The 16,586-nt window shown below is 37.5% G+C and overlaps 1 long non-coding RNA gene across 1 annotated transcript; it reads left to right on the forward strand.

The window, feature by feature from the left end:
• The first annotated feature begins 4,238 nt into the window (after positions 1–4,238).
• LOC109452331 (uncharacterized) lies at positions 4,239–6,215 on the forward strand. The gene is made up of 2 exons (XR_012498785.1): positions 4,239–5,439; positions 5,887–6,215. It is a non-coding gene; the product is annotated as an uncharacterized LOC109452331 (long non-coding RNA).
• Positions 6,216–16,586: the final 10,371 nt, after the last annotated feature.

Genomic DNA, 16,586 nt, shown 5'->3' on the forward strand with positions numbered 1-16,586 from the left:
AGAGTTCACAAGCACCTTGCCCATTGATAACACCCCCCGACATAATTCAACCCCAATCGCAAAATACAACTTTGAAAGGAAAGTAAGAGGACTGTAAGAGTGGTTTCTGGCTGCCAATATTGGAACTGCTGCTGCTGTTACTTAAATGACACGGTGATGTATAGGATTTAAAATCATTGTTTCATTGCCCAACACGGATGCGTTGTAAGTATACTGGTGCTTTTTCTAAGAGTCAAGGGAACAGGAACACTCCAGTAGAACTGAATAATTAAGTGGAAAAGGGGTGTAAAATGTAACCAATGAATTATACAGTGAAATAAATAAAACGTTCTCAATTTTGCATATAAATGAAACAGGAAAATACCAATATGGAGTCTCAAAGGCGACGTACAGCTATCTTTAGAAACTAAACATAAAATATTTGCTCAAAGCAAGCCAGCCAACTTTCTAGTCAGTTTCAAATATTTTCATCCTGGAAATTATTTTTTTATTAGTTTCAGGTGTCATCCTGGAAATTTGTAATGTGCTATTGCTAGAGCTGCTCAACTGCAACTTTTCAATTAAGGACACTGTTAAGTATTCCTGCTCTGCCAACTCTTTCTTCTCTCTTTGAGATCTTTTCCGGTTTCCTTCTTTCCTTATTAACCAGTTAAATTGATCACATAAATGAATAAGTTGATAAAAATATTTTAGAAAAAAATACAGCCACTGCAGAAGTTATACTTGTCACTGACTTTGTAAAGTAAGTTGAGTCAAGTAAAGGCCAACTGAGATGTTAGACTATTAATAGTGCAACCTTGCATTTTACATCAAACAGTATATTAATAATGGCTTTCATGTATTTAATTGTGTTTTATCTCACCCTAGAGTTTTACACTTACTAAGATACAATCTAATATTTAGATAGGCTTTTATTCTTAATACCAGAGACTAGTTATAATAACTTTAAATTTTATTTGCCCTTAAAATGGAAAAAGATCTTAAGAAGTGATCTAGCCCCATGGTTTTCTTCTCTTACCCCCTTTTTCAACCCTTCGGCTCTTACTCTGTACAAAGGGAGCTAGATACTCTAGATAAAGAAATATAGCAAGGCTAGAAGCTACCTGTCATCTTCCTTTCCTCCTGCCTTTACAGGGGCTCTACAGAAACTCTTTAAAATCTCTGGAGTACACTGAGCACAAATATGAAAACCTCAAATTAGCCCAATCATACTTGATAAGATGAAAAATGAGGTCAGGGCTGATTAACTTGTCCAGTAAAACAGAGGGAGAGATAGAGCTAAAATTATAACCCATCTAATACTAGATGTATTTCTCCACATTAAACATTTTCTTATCCATTCACCCACCCCCTTATTAAATACAGAGGGTGCCAAAAAAATGTATACACATTTTAAGAAAGGAGAAAAACTGTTAAAATTACACTGATGGTAACCACTTTGAGCACCTCTTATAATTGCAGAAGTCAAATGTGACTTGTATTCATCTTTGTTATAGGTATATATTGAGTATTACAATTTTAGTACAGTTTTTTCCTTTCTTAAAATGTGTATACATTTTTTTGGCACCCTCTGTATGTTGTGAATTTGTAACACTATCATGTTGCTAATACTATTTCAGACCTGTAAATTAATATAGTTTGCCAGTGGTCTCTAAATGTTTTTGATCATACATCCTTTCAGTACAAGATTTTGGGATATGTACTTCCAATATATGTACTTATTTATATTTAAGTTATATATGTACTACCATGTTACATATGTTATAAAACATACTCAAAATAGAAATTATAAGAGGATAAGATACAAAATATATGGAAAAGTTTGATAGTTTCTCTCTCACTCCAGTAGATCGTCTTCTTCTTCCCCAGATGTTTATATTGGTATTCTCCAAAGTAGACACACCCCACTTTGACCACTGTGTCAGACGTGTCTGTCATGTTTAGAACCCAGTCATTTTGTGCATATGTTTGCTTGTCTGCCCATTTGTACAGAAATATTTAGGGTCATTCAAAGCTAGTACAATTTTTATTCCAACCATAAGATAAAAGAAATAAATCCTTGCCACAGAAATGAAGTAGTTTTTGGTATTCATCTACTATTTTACTATTGTAAATGAATTTGTGGCTGCTTTACAGTCTATAGAAATGTATAGTATTTGGAGAGTGTTAAAAGTCAGAGTTATATCTGGCATATATCACTTAGTCACATTCCATAGTTTAGAATTCAGCTACATCTAACTGAAAGGGAGGAAAAGTGTAGCTTAGCTGGATGCCCAAGAAGAAAAGTATATCATCTAGTGTTCACTTAGGAAAACATAGATCACTCTAAATAGTCAAACAAAAGGAATTTAATACAGCAAATTGTTTGCCAAAGTGTTCGAAGGGATGCAGAAACAAAAAGAGTAATAACTACTGGAAAACACTATCCTCCAGGACTAGAGGAGGAAAAGAGAAATCGATGTTACCTAGGACCCATGATCACAGCCATTGAGGCTGCTAATATTGTAACTGCTGTTGTTTTGCACTAAGACAGGAGCCCAGGCTTACAGTGATGCTGCAGGGTACCAGGAGTCCAAAGTTGCCTACCATTGTCACTTACTGCCAAAGTCAGAGCTCCATGAATGCAGGCGTACTCTACCACTGCAGTGCCTAGAACTGCAGAAGCTGCTGGAAATTCCAACAGAAGCGGGAAACAAAAAAATGGCTTCTCCTCTTGTCAGATGGTCTCCCATTAGTCTCCCACAAGTAACAGGAATAGTCTACCCTATTGAGTACCCAGCACCATTCTACTGTCATTAAATTTCCATATAACAAAGAAATAAAAGTATGCATCTGCCTAACACGATGCAACCATTCCACTTAATATGAAGATACCTTCACCCTTTCTCTCCTCCAAAAGAAAAGGCATCTGACTACCAGAACTAGAGTTTTTCTGATTGTGTAGATCAAAAACGACTAAAGTAAGGTGCCTATCTATTTAATCCACTCTGATTAAAAGCCACCATCGAAGATCTATGTGAGTTAAAACATTCTTACTGCCACTCTGGTCCTAGCTCCCATTTTAGTAACTGCATTTATCTAGTCTCTGGGGGTTAAGACCTGACACCTGCCCTCTGTGACTCTGGCTTGAAATCAAGGAACCTATTTCAGTGGTGAAATCTCCCACTATGATCCCTGGCCTGAGTTTTTTAAAGATGCTGGTGATCCCCTCCCCTCATCAATGCATTTCTCAATGTCTTAGTGAAAACAGTGTTCTCTGGGACTACTTTTCCTGCGCCTGAAGCTTTTGTGTTCCATCCCTGAGACTATACCAGGGAAGTTTTGGTGTCTCAACCTACTGAAAGTAAGCCGCCATGAAGTCCTCTTTTCAGGCAACTGACCTGCTGCTTGAGCTACACATTCTATCTGAAAAATCTGGTAAGTGCTCCCATATTGATGAGTGCAGTCCAGTCCAATGTTAAGTTCTGTTCTTTTTTGTTCTTTTTCTGGCACTTGTAGAATCCATTTCCATACATATTCTTAGGTTTCTGGCAATATAAATTTGCAAAATCTTGCAATTTGGGGATTTATAATCTACTTTCTCCTAGATCAGACAAGGAACTACTTCAGATGAATTTGCTACAGGGTCTTCAATCAAGGGAAAGCTAGTCTCCTCAGACATGGAGAAAAGGAATGTTTTGGTTGGCTAAGAAAGATCAGGGAAATGAAATACTACTCTTCAGCAAAAAGAACAAACTGAATGCACACAACTTGGATGGATCTCAAGGGCATTATCTCAAAGGGTTTCATACTATATAATTCCCTGTATATAACATTTTGAAATAACAAAATTATAGTGATAGAGAACAGATCATCGGTTGTCAGGGGGTAGAGCTGAGGGAAGGATGTGACCCTTAAGGGGTAACACAAAACTTTCTTGTGGCAATGGAACAATTCTGATTCCCTATTGTAATGTGTGGGGACAGAGCCCCAGAAAGTAGTTTACAGGCTCTCGGCCTCACATGGAAAGGTGCTGGCTCGGGTGGTGAATGGCCGTCAGCTGTGGCTGATTGGCCGTCGGCTGTGGCAGGTTAGCCGATTGGCTGCTGGTATAACTGCTGCGGCTACAAAGGATTGCCGAGGAGCTGAGCAGAGCCGAAGAGAGCGGAAGAGGAGAGCCGAGAGAGAGGAACAGAGTCTAGAGAGTGGAGGAGAGTCGTCGGTCGGTCGGTTGGCGGAAAAGCGGACGGCAGGTCGGTGTCCGGTGGGCCCAGCCTCCAGTGAGACCGTGGTGGTATGGCTCCCCTACCTATGGCTCCGTGGGTGTTCCTTTTCAGCCTCACCATATCCTGCGTTCTTGTGTGGGGAGCGGGAGCAGAGACCCCGGAGGCCGCCCCGCCTGAAAGATGGCGCGGCGAGAAGGCCTCCGCGCACAACAAATGGCTCAGCGACATAATGATAGTTACTATGGAGCCACACGTAATAAAATTTTATAGAATTGTACACCCCCAAAAAAGAGCATGTGTAAAACTGGCAAAATCTGGATACAGTCTGTACCTGAGTTACTATTTGTACCCATGTTAGTTTCCTACTTTTTACAAAGTACTATTGTTATATAAGATATTATTGGAAGAAACTGGGCACAGGGTATATGGGAACTCTACGTTATTTTTGCAACTTATTATGAATCTTAAACTACTTTTAAAAAAGAATTTAAAGAGAGAGAGAGAGACAGAAAGAGAGAGGTTGGAAGGAAGGAAGGGAAAAAGAAGGGAGGGAGAGAGGGATGGTTCTAAGAGGGACTTGGGGATTCAAGTTTCTCAGATTTGTCTGAATCTACCCAGATGTCTTCATTCTAAGTCTCAGTGTCCCCCTTTTTCCTAATCTATGCCCCAATTTTTACATAAAAGGGATTCTGGGTCCTCGATGATATTATTGTACTGATGAATTAACCAACCCTGGTATTTCTGTAACAGTGACCCTATATCTTCTAATTTTGAAATTTAAACTTCTGATGTAATTCAATCTGATTGAGGTTTGGCTTGAGATTTTTGAAAGTTTTTTTTCTTTTACCCCCCCTCCCCCACCAAATCTTAATAATTCTGTTTGCTATGTATTTACCATGCATACCAGTTTCAGTGGTTCTGTTTACTTCCGGCCAGTGTACACACCACGCCTGGTAACTTGGGAGGGGTTTTTTCCAACTGTATGGGATTCACTCCTGACCCTGGGGCAAACCAGCCTCTAGGAAGCGCTTTTTCCTGGAGTTGCCTGGCCCACTACTACTCCTTCCTTTGCTCTGCCCCTCCTTGCATGCCTATAAAACCTTTTGGCAGTATTAAGAGAGGAAGGCAGTCTTTATGACAGGGAGTCCACTGTCTTCCCTTAATGCTGGCATTTTGGAATAAAACCTGCTTTTCTTTCCATCAACCGCGCCTCTCGAGCTTTGGCTTTCGTGCGGTGAGTAACCGGACCTTTTCCATGGTAAAATTTCCTTGCTTCTCTGCTTCTAGACTTTTATATGAGATTATAAATGTCCTTATTGTTTAAGTTGTTTTTAGATTCAATTGTTTTTCTAAATTGAAGCTGAAAGCAATCCCAACTAATTCCAATTCTTGACTCATTGTATTACTTAACAAATTTGCTCTCTAGTGACTTCCTTTCTAGAATTATTTTTCTAAATAATCAGCATAATGTTATATTAGTTAGAACTTTTTTATTTCAAAGGACAGAAAACAACTCAAATTGGGTTAACCAAAAGGGAAAATCTATTAGATCGTATCACTGAAAAAAAATGGAAGTTCTAATTAATGTGTATACTGCCTTGGGAGCTCAAACAGCATCTTTAGGATTCAGTTTTCCTCCAATTCTCATTTCTGTCTTTCCTTTTCTTGGCTTCTTTTGTAGTCACCAAGTAGCCCAAAGCTCCTGGCTTCATTCATCCTCACTGTTAGAAGCTCCAGCAGGAAAGAGTTACCTACTCTCCCAACAGTCTCAGCAGAGGTCTCCTTGTGACACAATGACTCTGAATGGATCCTCTACCTATCCTTGAATCAAACTCTGAGGTCATGATAGGCCTGGGCTTCCGTCACTCTTCAGGTGGGTGTGATGTCAGCTCTATCCAAAGCACGTGGTCCAAGAATAGAAGCAAGGAAACCAGTGCCAAAGAAAGTGGAATAAATTCTCACAAGAAAAAAATGTTTTGGAAATAAATATGATTGATTATGTTAAACTTATCTGGCAGTGCTTAAACTGACATTGTTTGAATTCTCAAACAGATTTAGAGGAAGTCATTTGACATTTTAGACAGTGTCAGCCTTTTGAATAGAAACAATGTGGTGGGAAAAAATGAGCACTGAAGTCAGGAGACTTTGGTTCTAGCTTAACAGTGAGGCTTACTAGCTCTATAAGCTTCAGCAAATCACCTAACTTCTCTGGTTCCAGTTGCCTCACATGTAAGACAAAGGAATTAATAATATTTGTACATACAATGATTCTTGGTTCATTTTTTTTTACTATAACATACTTAGGTTTGAGAAGTGCCAAGGTTTTGTGTCTGAGGAGCACAGAAAACATTTCTGTGGGCAAATGTCAGAAATTCAAGCATGTTAGGGGCCACAATCTTTGACCTGTGCCAACCTGCCTCTGGAAGGCACTCTGCTCATAAGTAGGGACCACGTAAGCCTCCCACACACCCTGGCCTGTCAGAATCTGTCTTTGTGATCTAAGGCATACTTGCATCATCCCCAAACATTTGTACCAACACCTCAGATCCCAACCAACAAATAGCACTTCTTTTCCTTTGTCTTCCTAAGTGAGATTCACCAATAGTGAGAGCTTGAAGAATGCAACAACACTCTTATGAAATCTTAGATCTGTTTTGTTTTGTTTTGTTTTCCCCAGGAAGACTTTACAGAGCAATTTTTCTCTTCCTGTTGGCATGTGATCAGACATTCAACATAAATTCCAGCAACTTCTCATGTTACCATGAACCCTTTTGAGTGTTCTCAGGCATTCTGTTGCAGATAAATATGCAAATTGGCAGTGGATCCAATTATAATTCCTAGTGCCAAACTGCACAAACTTTCTTTTCTCCGTTACTTCTCTACCTCCAAGATGCACCACACATAACATTTCACTGAAATATTCTATGAGGAAAATGAAAAAGTTACAGAGAGATGGATGGTGGTGATGGTTGCATACCAATCTGAATGTAATTAATGGCACTACACTGTATACTAAAAATGGTTAAATGATCAATTCCATGTATGTTTTGCACAATAAAAAAAAAGGAACAAGAATTATAACACGATCCAGTAAGTCCACTCCTAGGTATACAAGGTGTGATGAAAAAATATGGTGAATGCTTAAATTTAAAAAAATTTATTACAGTAAAAGACACATTGCCATTAACCCATTAACCCCCCTCAAAATACTCCCCCTTGCTTCGAACACACTTATCCAGTCATTCTTGCCACTTTCAGAAGCAGTTCTGGAAGTCCTCTTTCATGAGTGTCTTTAGTTGCGCTATCATGGCTGCCTTGATGTCCTGAATCGATTCAAAACATTTACCTTTCATGGTCATTTTGACTTTGGGAAAGAGCCAGAAGTCACACAATGCCAGATTCAGTGAATAAGGTGGGTGAGGACACATCGTGATTTTATTTGATTGAAATCGCCATGCCAGAATCAAAGTGTGTGACAGAGAGCCTTTCCATTATGATCGGTGATCAAATTATACGGTGAATGCTGCTGCCAAGTGCCATCCAACAAAAAGGCAGGGATCTTCAATATGGGAAGTGGCATGTGGAACCTTGTAACAGTGTGTGACAAGTTTCAACTTGTTCAGTACAGTTAGTTGGGTGTGAGCTGTGATTGAGAGAAGGCGTGTTTTATAGTGTGCTGTAAATCATCCTCCACCATGACAAGCTCCATATCACACATCTCTTCTGGTACACAGCAATTTCTATCAAATAAAAACATTACTGTGTATCTTTATCCACCTTATTCTAGTTCTTCTAGCTCTTCCCCAAAGTCAAAATGGTTTAGAACATTGAGGCAGTCACAACAGCGCAACTAAAGACACTCATGAAAGAGGACTTTCAGGACTCCAGAAAGTGGCAAGAATGATGGGATAAGTGTGTTCGATGTGAAGGGGAGTATTTTGAGTATTGTAATGGCAATTTGTCTTTTATTGTAATAATTGCTTTTTTAATTTAAACATTCACGTCTCATATAGCCAAAGGAATTGAAAGCAGACACTCAAATAGATAATTGTATGACAATGTTCACTGAAGCAATATTTACAGTAGCAAAGGAGGAAACAACCCAAATGTTCATCAATGAATGAATTAACAAAATGTGGTGTATACATAAAATGGAATATTATTTAGCCATAAAAAGAAGTGAAGTACGTGGATAAACCTTGAAGACATTAAAATATGTGACACATGTCAGGCAGAAAAGGATAAATATTGTATGATTCGATTTAAATGTGGTATGTATAATAGTCAAATTCATAGAGACAGCAAGTAGATCAGAGGTTACCAGAGGGGTTGGAGGAGGGGCAATGAAGAGTTATTGCTCAGTAGTTACAGAGGTTATTGTTGGAACAATGAAAAAGTTTGGGACGTACAACTGGGGATGTTGCACAACATTTTGAGTGTGATTAATGTCACTGAATTTTACACTTAAAAATGGTTAAAGTGACACATTTTGTTATATGTATTTTACCACAATTTTAAAAAATTTATAGTGTAATATACTACAGCCATTGAAGTGTACAATTTAAACAGATGAATTATATAGTATGTGAATTATACCTCTGTAAAGCTGTTTTTCAAAACAAGGCAGATTGACTGAATGGGTAGAAAATAAGCAAAAAAAATATGATCAACTACATGCTGTCTACAAGAGATTCACTTTAGTATCAAAGATATAAATAGGTTGAAAGTGAAAGGATGGAAAATATATTCCATTTGTATTAGTGTTTTATGATAAATTACCACAAACTGGGAGGCTGAAAACAATGGAAACTTACTCTCTTGCAGTTCTGGAGACCAAAGTCCAAAATAAAGGTGTCCACCAGGTTAATTCCTTCTTGAAGTTGACGGAAAATCTATCTTGTAACTCTCTCCTAGCTTCTGGTTGCTGCTGGCATCCTTGGCATTCCATGGCATGGAGATGCATCACTCCAATCTCTGCCTCTACACATTGCCTTCCGCTCTGCATATCTCTCAAATACCCTTTTGTTTCTTCTTATAAATTATACCTGTCATTGAATTTAAGGCCCACTCTAAGACCAAGACGATCTCATCTCAAGACCCTTCATTATGTCTGCAGCAAAGACCCTATTTCCAAATAAGGTCACATTCACAGGTATCTGGTTTGGACTTAGACATATCCTGTTTGTAGTCACTATTCAACTTACTACAACATGGCAAATAGTAACCAAAAGAGAACTGGGGTAGCTAAACTAATAGACAAAATATACTTTAAGTAAAAATACGGTTAACAAAAGACAAAGAAAAACATATATTGATAAGAAGGACAATCTATCAAGAAAATATAACAATTACATCCACCTAGTAAGAGAGCCCCAAAATATACGAGGTCTGACAATTAAGTTTGCAAACTTGTTGCAATGCTGTTGTTAACCTTTTTTGATATCAGAGGGATTATTCATTATGAATTTGTATGAACTAGACAAACAGTTAACCAAGTTTACTATTTGGAAGTGCTGAAAGGCTGCGTGAAAAAGTTAAACGACCTGAACTTTTCGCCAACATTCATGGCTCTTGCATTACAACAATGCACCAGCTCACATGGGGCTGTCTATGAGGGAGTTTTCAGCCAGTAAATAAATGACTGTATTGAAACACCCTCCCTACTCACCTGATCTGGCCCCCAATGACTTCTTTCTTTACACAAAGATCAAGGAAATATTGAAAGGAAGGCATTTGGATAACATCCAGGACATGAAGGGTAGTAATAAATAGCTCTGATGGCCATTCCAGAATAAGAGTTCCAAAATTGCTTTGAAGGGTGGACTAGGCGCTGGCATTGGTGCATAGCTTCCCAAGGGGAGTACTTCAAAGATGACCGTAGCAATATTCAGCAATGAGGTATGCAGCACTTTTTTTAGGATGAGTTCACGAACTTAATTGTCCAACTTCCGATGAAGCAAAAACTAACAGAATTGAAGGGATAAATAGACAGTTCTAGATAATAGTTGAAGACTTCCATATGCCATTTCAGTAATGGATAGAACACCCATGCAGAATATCAATTAAAAAAACAGAAGACTCTAACAACACTATAAGCCAACTACACCTAACAGATATGTATAGAACACCCCACCCAACAGCAACAGAATAAACATTTTTCTCAATTGCATGTTGAAATTTCTCCAGTATAGACCATATGTTAGGCCACAAAACAAGTCTCAATAAATTAAAAAAGATTGAAATCATACAAAGTATCTTATCTCGCCACTATGGAATGAAACTGGAAGTCAATAATAGAAGGAAACTTGGAAATTTCACAAATATGTGGAAATTAAACAACATACTCTTAATTTGTGAGTCAAAGAATTTCTTCAAAATCAAAAACGGGGTTTGAAAATAATGTAAGATGAATAAAAACGAAAACACAACATACCCACACTCATGGAATATATAAAAATAATGCTCAGAAATTTATAGCTGAAAATTATTATATTTAAAAAATAATCCCAAATCAATAACCTAGCTTTATGCCTTAAGGAACTAGAAAAAAGATAAGCAAGTTAAACCCAAAGCTCACAGATGGAAGGAAATAATAACAATTAGAACAGAGACAAGTGAAATAGAGAATATAAAAACAACAGAATCACTGAAACCAAAAATTGATCCTTTAGAATCAAAACTTTCAGCTAGACTGACTAAGAAAAACAGAGAGAAGATGCAAATTACTAAAATCAAATTGAAAATGAGGTCATTATTGCAAACCTTAAAGAAATAGAAAGGATTTTAAGAGAATACTGTGAACAACTGTATGCCACCAAATTGGGCAACCTAAATGAAATGGACAAACTCCTAGAAAAACACATACTACTAAACTGACTGAAGAAGAAATAAAAAAATTTGAACAGACTTACAGCAAGTAAAGAGGTTGAATCAGTAATCAAAAACCTTCCCCCCCAAAATAACTTAGGACCAGCAAGGTCCGCTGGTTAATTATACCAAACATTTAAAGAAGAATTAACACCAATGCTTTTCAAACTCCTCCAAAAAATAAAAGGAGGAAGCACTTCCTCATTCTTTGATATCAGCATTACCTTGATACCAAAGCCAAACAAAACCAACAAAAGAAAGGAAAACTAGAGACCAATATCCCTTATGAATATACATGGAAAAAAATCCTCAACAAAATACTAACAAACCTAGCCCAACAGCACTGTAAGAGGATTATGCATCATGACTAAGTGGGATTTACCCCAGAATGCAAGGGTAGTTCAGCATACAAAAATCAATCGATGTACATACTATACTCCATTACTAAAATGAAAGGGGGGAAAATCACATGATCATCTCATTTAATGCAGAAAAATCATTAAAAATATCCAGCATGTTTTCATGATGAAAACCCTCAAAAAAGTAGGAATAGAATGGAATTTTCTCAACATGATAAAGTACACTATGAAAAACAGACAGCTAATGTTATATTCAATGGTCATAGCTGTAGTTTGAGATGCAGGGTTTTCTTCCAAGTTCATGTGGTTCAGAGAATTCATTTTCTTGCAGTTGCAGCACTCATGAAGGCTTGCTTCTTAAAGGCCAGCAGAAGAAAAGGTCTCTGACTTTTTCTATGTCTGACTCCTGGACCCTCTTTCAAAGGGCTCACCTGATTATTCAGGACAATCTCCCTTTTGATTAACTCAGGATCAACTGATTAGTGACCTTCATTACATCTCTTACATTTTCAGTCTAGTTGCAAGATCTCTTTATCTTTACCATATTATATAACAGTCACAGAAATGACATCCACACGTCCCATCCACACTCAAGGGGAGGGGATTACATACGGGTATGTACATCAGGAGGAATTTTAAGAAGAGGACATCTTAGAATTCTGCCTATCATAGGTTGAGATCTTTTCTACCATAGGTAGGAAAGAACATTGCTTTCACCTGTGTTTGGGTCTCATTCGCAGCCCCCCACCCCCGCCTTAAGGACCATATCCCATCAGTCACACATGTATCTATACAGATAAGTTAAAAGATATACAACAAAGAACATACTATTCTCTTTTGCATTTTTCTTTTTTACTTAAATGAGTTCCTTGCTTAAGAACTGTTTTTGGCACATTCTTGCACTTTCATCTGACTATTCCACACTTGTCTACTATGGGTACATTTACTTATAAACAAGCTATTTGGGAATTAACAGGACAGGGTGTTTTCACAGATGTCAAGGTGGCCAAAAATATTTCTCTTTCCAACTACATATGATCAGAAAGCTGCATTTTTTTTCCATGAAAGTATTATCATGAATTTCTATTAAGATAATTTTAATCTCAACCATTTGAGTTGGAACTCATTTGATGGTTTCTTTTTCTTTCTGTCTGTCTGTATATCATTCCATCTTACACAAAGCTTGACTTTGGCTTTCCCGTGGGGAATGAGGAAGAAGAAGCATCGATGTTATGTTCCTGCAGTTGGTTTATAGTCTGTAAATTAATCCCCTCCACAGGAAGGTATTCCCAAATGACTTGAGTTACCTTGGAAGAAGAGGCTAATTTATCTTCCTCTTATGGATACTACTTGGCTGCCATAACACACAAATTAACCTTAAGAAAAGCTTTAAGCAGATTTTTGCTCAAAACTCCAGTGATAAGTCTAACAGTACAAATTAGAACTGGGGTCTGGGGACCACATACTTTCCTGCACCATTGACCAGTTCTTAAGCCTTCAAGTTCAACTTCTTTCCTAGGCCTCCACATGGGGTCCACATGTACATTCCTCCTTTCCGAACTGACTTTTTGCCAGATACTTGAGCTCTTCCTTATTTTACTCTGGCCTCAATTCCTAGGGAACAGTGCTCCTCCCAAAGAAATCAATCAGTTGGAAATTATATTGTTAGTGCTAAGGTTGTTTTGTTAGTGTTAGGAATTGTTAGTGCTAAAGCTAGGGCTACAACTTGTATAATGATGAATATTAAAACTGAGGAGTTTGGGGTCACAGAGTAGTATTAATAAATAATTTGGTGACATTTGCAATTTTTTGGTAACAGTTCATATAGAAGTACAATATTTTTCTCATTGGATGTAACCTAAAATTTGTTTCATTAAGTATATATCTTCTGATTTTCAGTTCTGGCATTCTCTGTAAGTACAAACCATTCTGTCCTCTGCCTGATTATTGTTGCTCATTTGCCATAGAATTGAGGAGGTTAATTCTATAGGGTGTTTCCCATTACAGATGGGAAATTCAAAAATTAAAGGAAAAAACCCCAGAAACATTGCTAATAAGGAGGTTCAATTCCTCCTAAAAGCCATCAGGGAGTCCACATAAAAGAGTTATACTCTGGGTAGGAGATGAGGGTAAGGGGGATCAAATATATGGTGATGGAAGGAGAACTGACTCTGGGTGGTGAACACACAACGTGATATATAGGTGATGTAATACAGAATTGTACACCTGAAATATATGTAATTTTACTAACAATTGTCACCCCAATAAATTGAAAAAAAAAAGAGTTATACTCTGAACTCATCTTTAGCTTAATGTAAATATAGATGGCTAGATACAGAAATAACTATATGATCAGACAATTAAGTTCAAGAACTTTACACCGTGCACTTACATGTGTATATACATATATACACATACACATATGTATGTGTATACTCATATATATACATATATATACAGAGAGTGCCAAAAAAATGTATACACATTTTAAGAAAGGAAAAAATTGTATTAAAATTTTAATACTCACTATATATCCATAACAAAAGATGAACACAAGTCACGTTTGACTTCTGCAATTATAAGAGGTGCTCAAAGTGGTTACCATCAGTGTCCAGACACTTCTGATTACGGTGAACTACTGCTTGAGCAACGTTGACCGAACTGTCTACTTGTATACATTTTTTGGCACCCCGGTATACATATAGATATATATATATATACACACACACACACACATATATGTATATTAGTGTGTATTAGTATATACACACTAATATATGTATACATACTAGTATATGTACACATATATATATTAGCATACATAGATATATTAGCTGAGAGGGACTAAACACAATGACACCCCAGTAGCAATGACCACATTCAGCACCCAGATCTTAGTTTCGAACCAGGCCATATTGCACAAAATTTGTCAAGAGGTGTTTCTGTTTAAAACTTGTCTTCTATTACATCTTAGAATGTTTTGGTCTTTCTTTCAGCTATATATCTTTTCACGTGATTTACTCCTTTATAATTAGCTTTGTATTTTTTAATAACGTTTTTACCGTTTAAAAAGTAATAAATGTTCATTGTGACCATTTAAAACAGTGAGGTATAAAGTAAAAAACCAAAAATCTCTCAATTAGTTTCTTTTCTTCCAAATTTTATTGGGTAACAGTGTGTTTTTTCCAATACCCATCAGCTCCAAGTCAAGTCGTTGTCCTTCAGTCTAGTTGTGGAGGGCACAGCTCAGCTCCAAGTCCAGTTGCCATTTTCAATCTAGTTGCAGGGGGCACAGCCCACCATCCCATGTGGGAATTGAACCAGCAACCTTGTTGTTAAGAGCATGCGCTCTAACCAACTGAGCTAACCGGCCGCCCTCAATGAGTTTCTTAATTTTGAATATTGATTGAAAGAATTGAAATGAAATCTTCAACTTACTTAAAATGTTCCTAAAGTAAATACATTAGTAGGCAAAAATGAGCCACTGATATTTACTAATCTTTGAATGCTTTTGTAGGACCTTTTTATATTCTCTATTAGCTTTTTATTGCTGCATAACAAATTACCACAAACTTAGCAGCTTAAAACAATATATTTTTATTATCTAACATTTTCCGTGGGTCAGGGGTTCAGACACAACTTAGCTGGGTCCTCTGCTCAGGGTCTCACAAGTCTGCATCAATATGTTGGACAGGCTGCATTTTCATCTAGAGGCCTGACTGGTAAAGAATCTGCTTCCAAGCTCATTCAGGGTGTTGGCAAAATTCATTTCCTTGAGTTGTAGGTCTGACGGCCCCATTGTTGGTTGTCAGCTAGAAGCCACCCATAAGTCCTAGAAGCCACCACTAATTCCCTGCTATGTGGCTTTCTCCATGGGCAATACGTATGGCTGTTTGCTTCTGCAAGGCAGGCAGGAAAGCCTTTAGCTCCAGTGTGCTAAGCTAGAGTCATATAACATAATGTAACCACAGGAATGGTGACATCCCATCACTTTTATTATATTCTATTGGTTAGAAGTAAGTCACAGGTCCTGCCTGCACTCAAGGGGAAGGGATTATACAAAGGCACCGACACCAGAAGGAAGAGATCACTGGAGTCATGTTAGGGTCTGAACTCTCACTTCCTCATCTAAATTGGAAGTAAAAATACTTGTCTTAAGGAAGATTGTGAATGTTCTAACAGGAAAGAACTTGGACATCTTCCATCTCAACCATCTATTTTATACACAAGGAATTGAGGCTCCAAAAGCGTAAATGATTTGTGTACGTTTGGTAGAAGATTTCAGAGTTGTTTACTCCCAGGTCAGCAAGCTTTCTATACACTCTGATGCTTATGAAGAATCTTAGTTTATGATATTGTCACTTTAAACTTAAGCAAAATGAAATATACATGTATTTATTGGTGGGCGGGGCAGAAGACAGGTGCAGGCATTATAAAGAATGTCACATGTAAATTGTCTGGTATGGCAACCACCATGTGCATTTGTGCTTTCTGGGTGTGCTAGGGTACAAGAGCCAGTGAGTGAAAGAGAATTACTTATATTCAGAGACAGAGGGGGAGGCTAGCACATGCATTATTTCATTTAGTTATCCCAACAACTCTGTAAAGTAGAAATTATTATTCTACAGATTTAAAAAAAAAAAAAAGGTTCAGTGAAGGGAACTGAATTATTCTGGGTACCAGCAACCATCAAGTTGCAATGACCTAATCAAAGCCAAATAACTGCTCCTTTCTGGCCCATCCCGCTCACTTCTCCATCACTATTTTATATCATTAATTTATAATTCTGTGAAATGTTTCATAGTCTATACAGCCCTTATCTTTTCCCTTTGGCCTGTTCAAGCCTTGCCACTCTTGGTACCTCTTGGTGGGAGGAGCTCATAGTAACAGACTGTTAAATCTTCTAACCCTTATAAGGGTTATAGATGATATCTGTATCTCCTGGCTTTAGTCATGTTGCCATAAATAAGCCTAGGAGAATCTACTTCATAAATGGTTTTTTGTCCACACATTAGGTAACTGTGAAATTCCATATGTTTACCAGTTCGATACGTTGATGAACCACAAATAGCCTTTAAATTTTTTTGAATCCCGGTTCCTATTCTTGACCTTCTCACTTATTTTAGGGAAACACTTTCATTTAAGGCATACTTAG

This window comes from Rhinolophus sinicus, linkage group LG09 (genome assembly GCF_036562045.2).
Source record: "Rhinolophus sinicus isolate RSC01 linkage group LG09, ASM3656204v1, whole genome shotgun sequence".
Classification (NCBI taxonomy): Eukaryota; Metazoa; Chordata; class Mammalia; order Chiroptera; family Rhinolophidae; genus Rhinolophus; species Rhinolophus sinicus.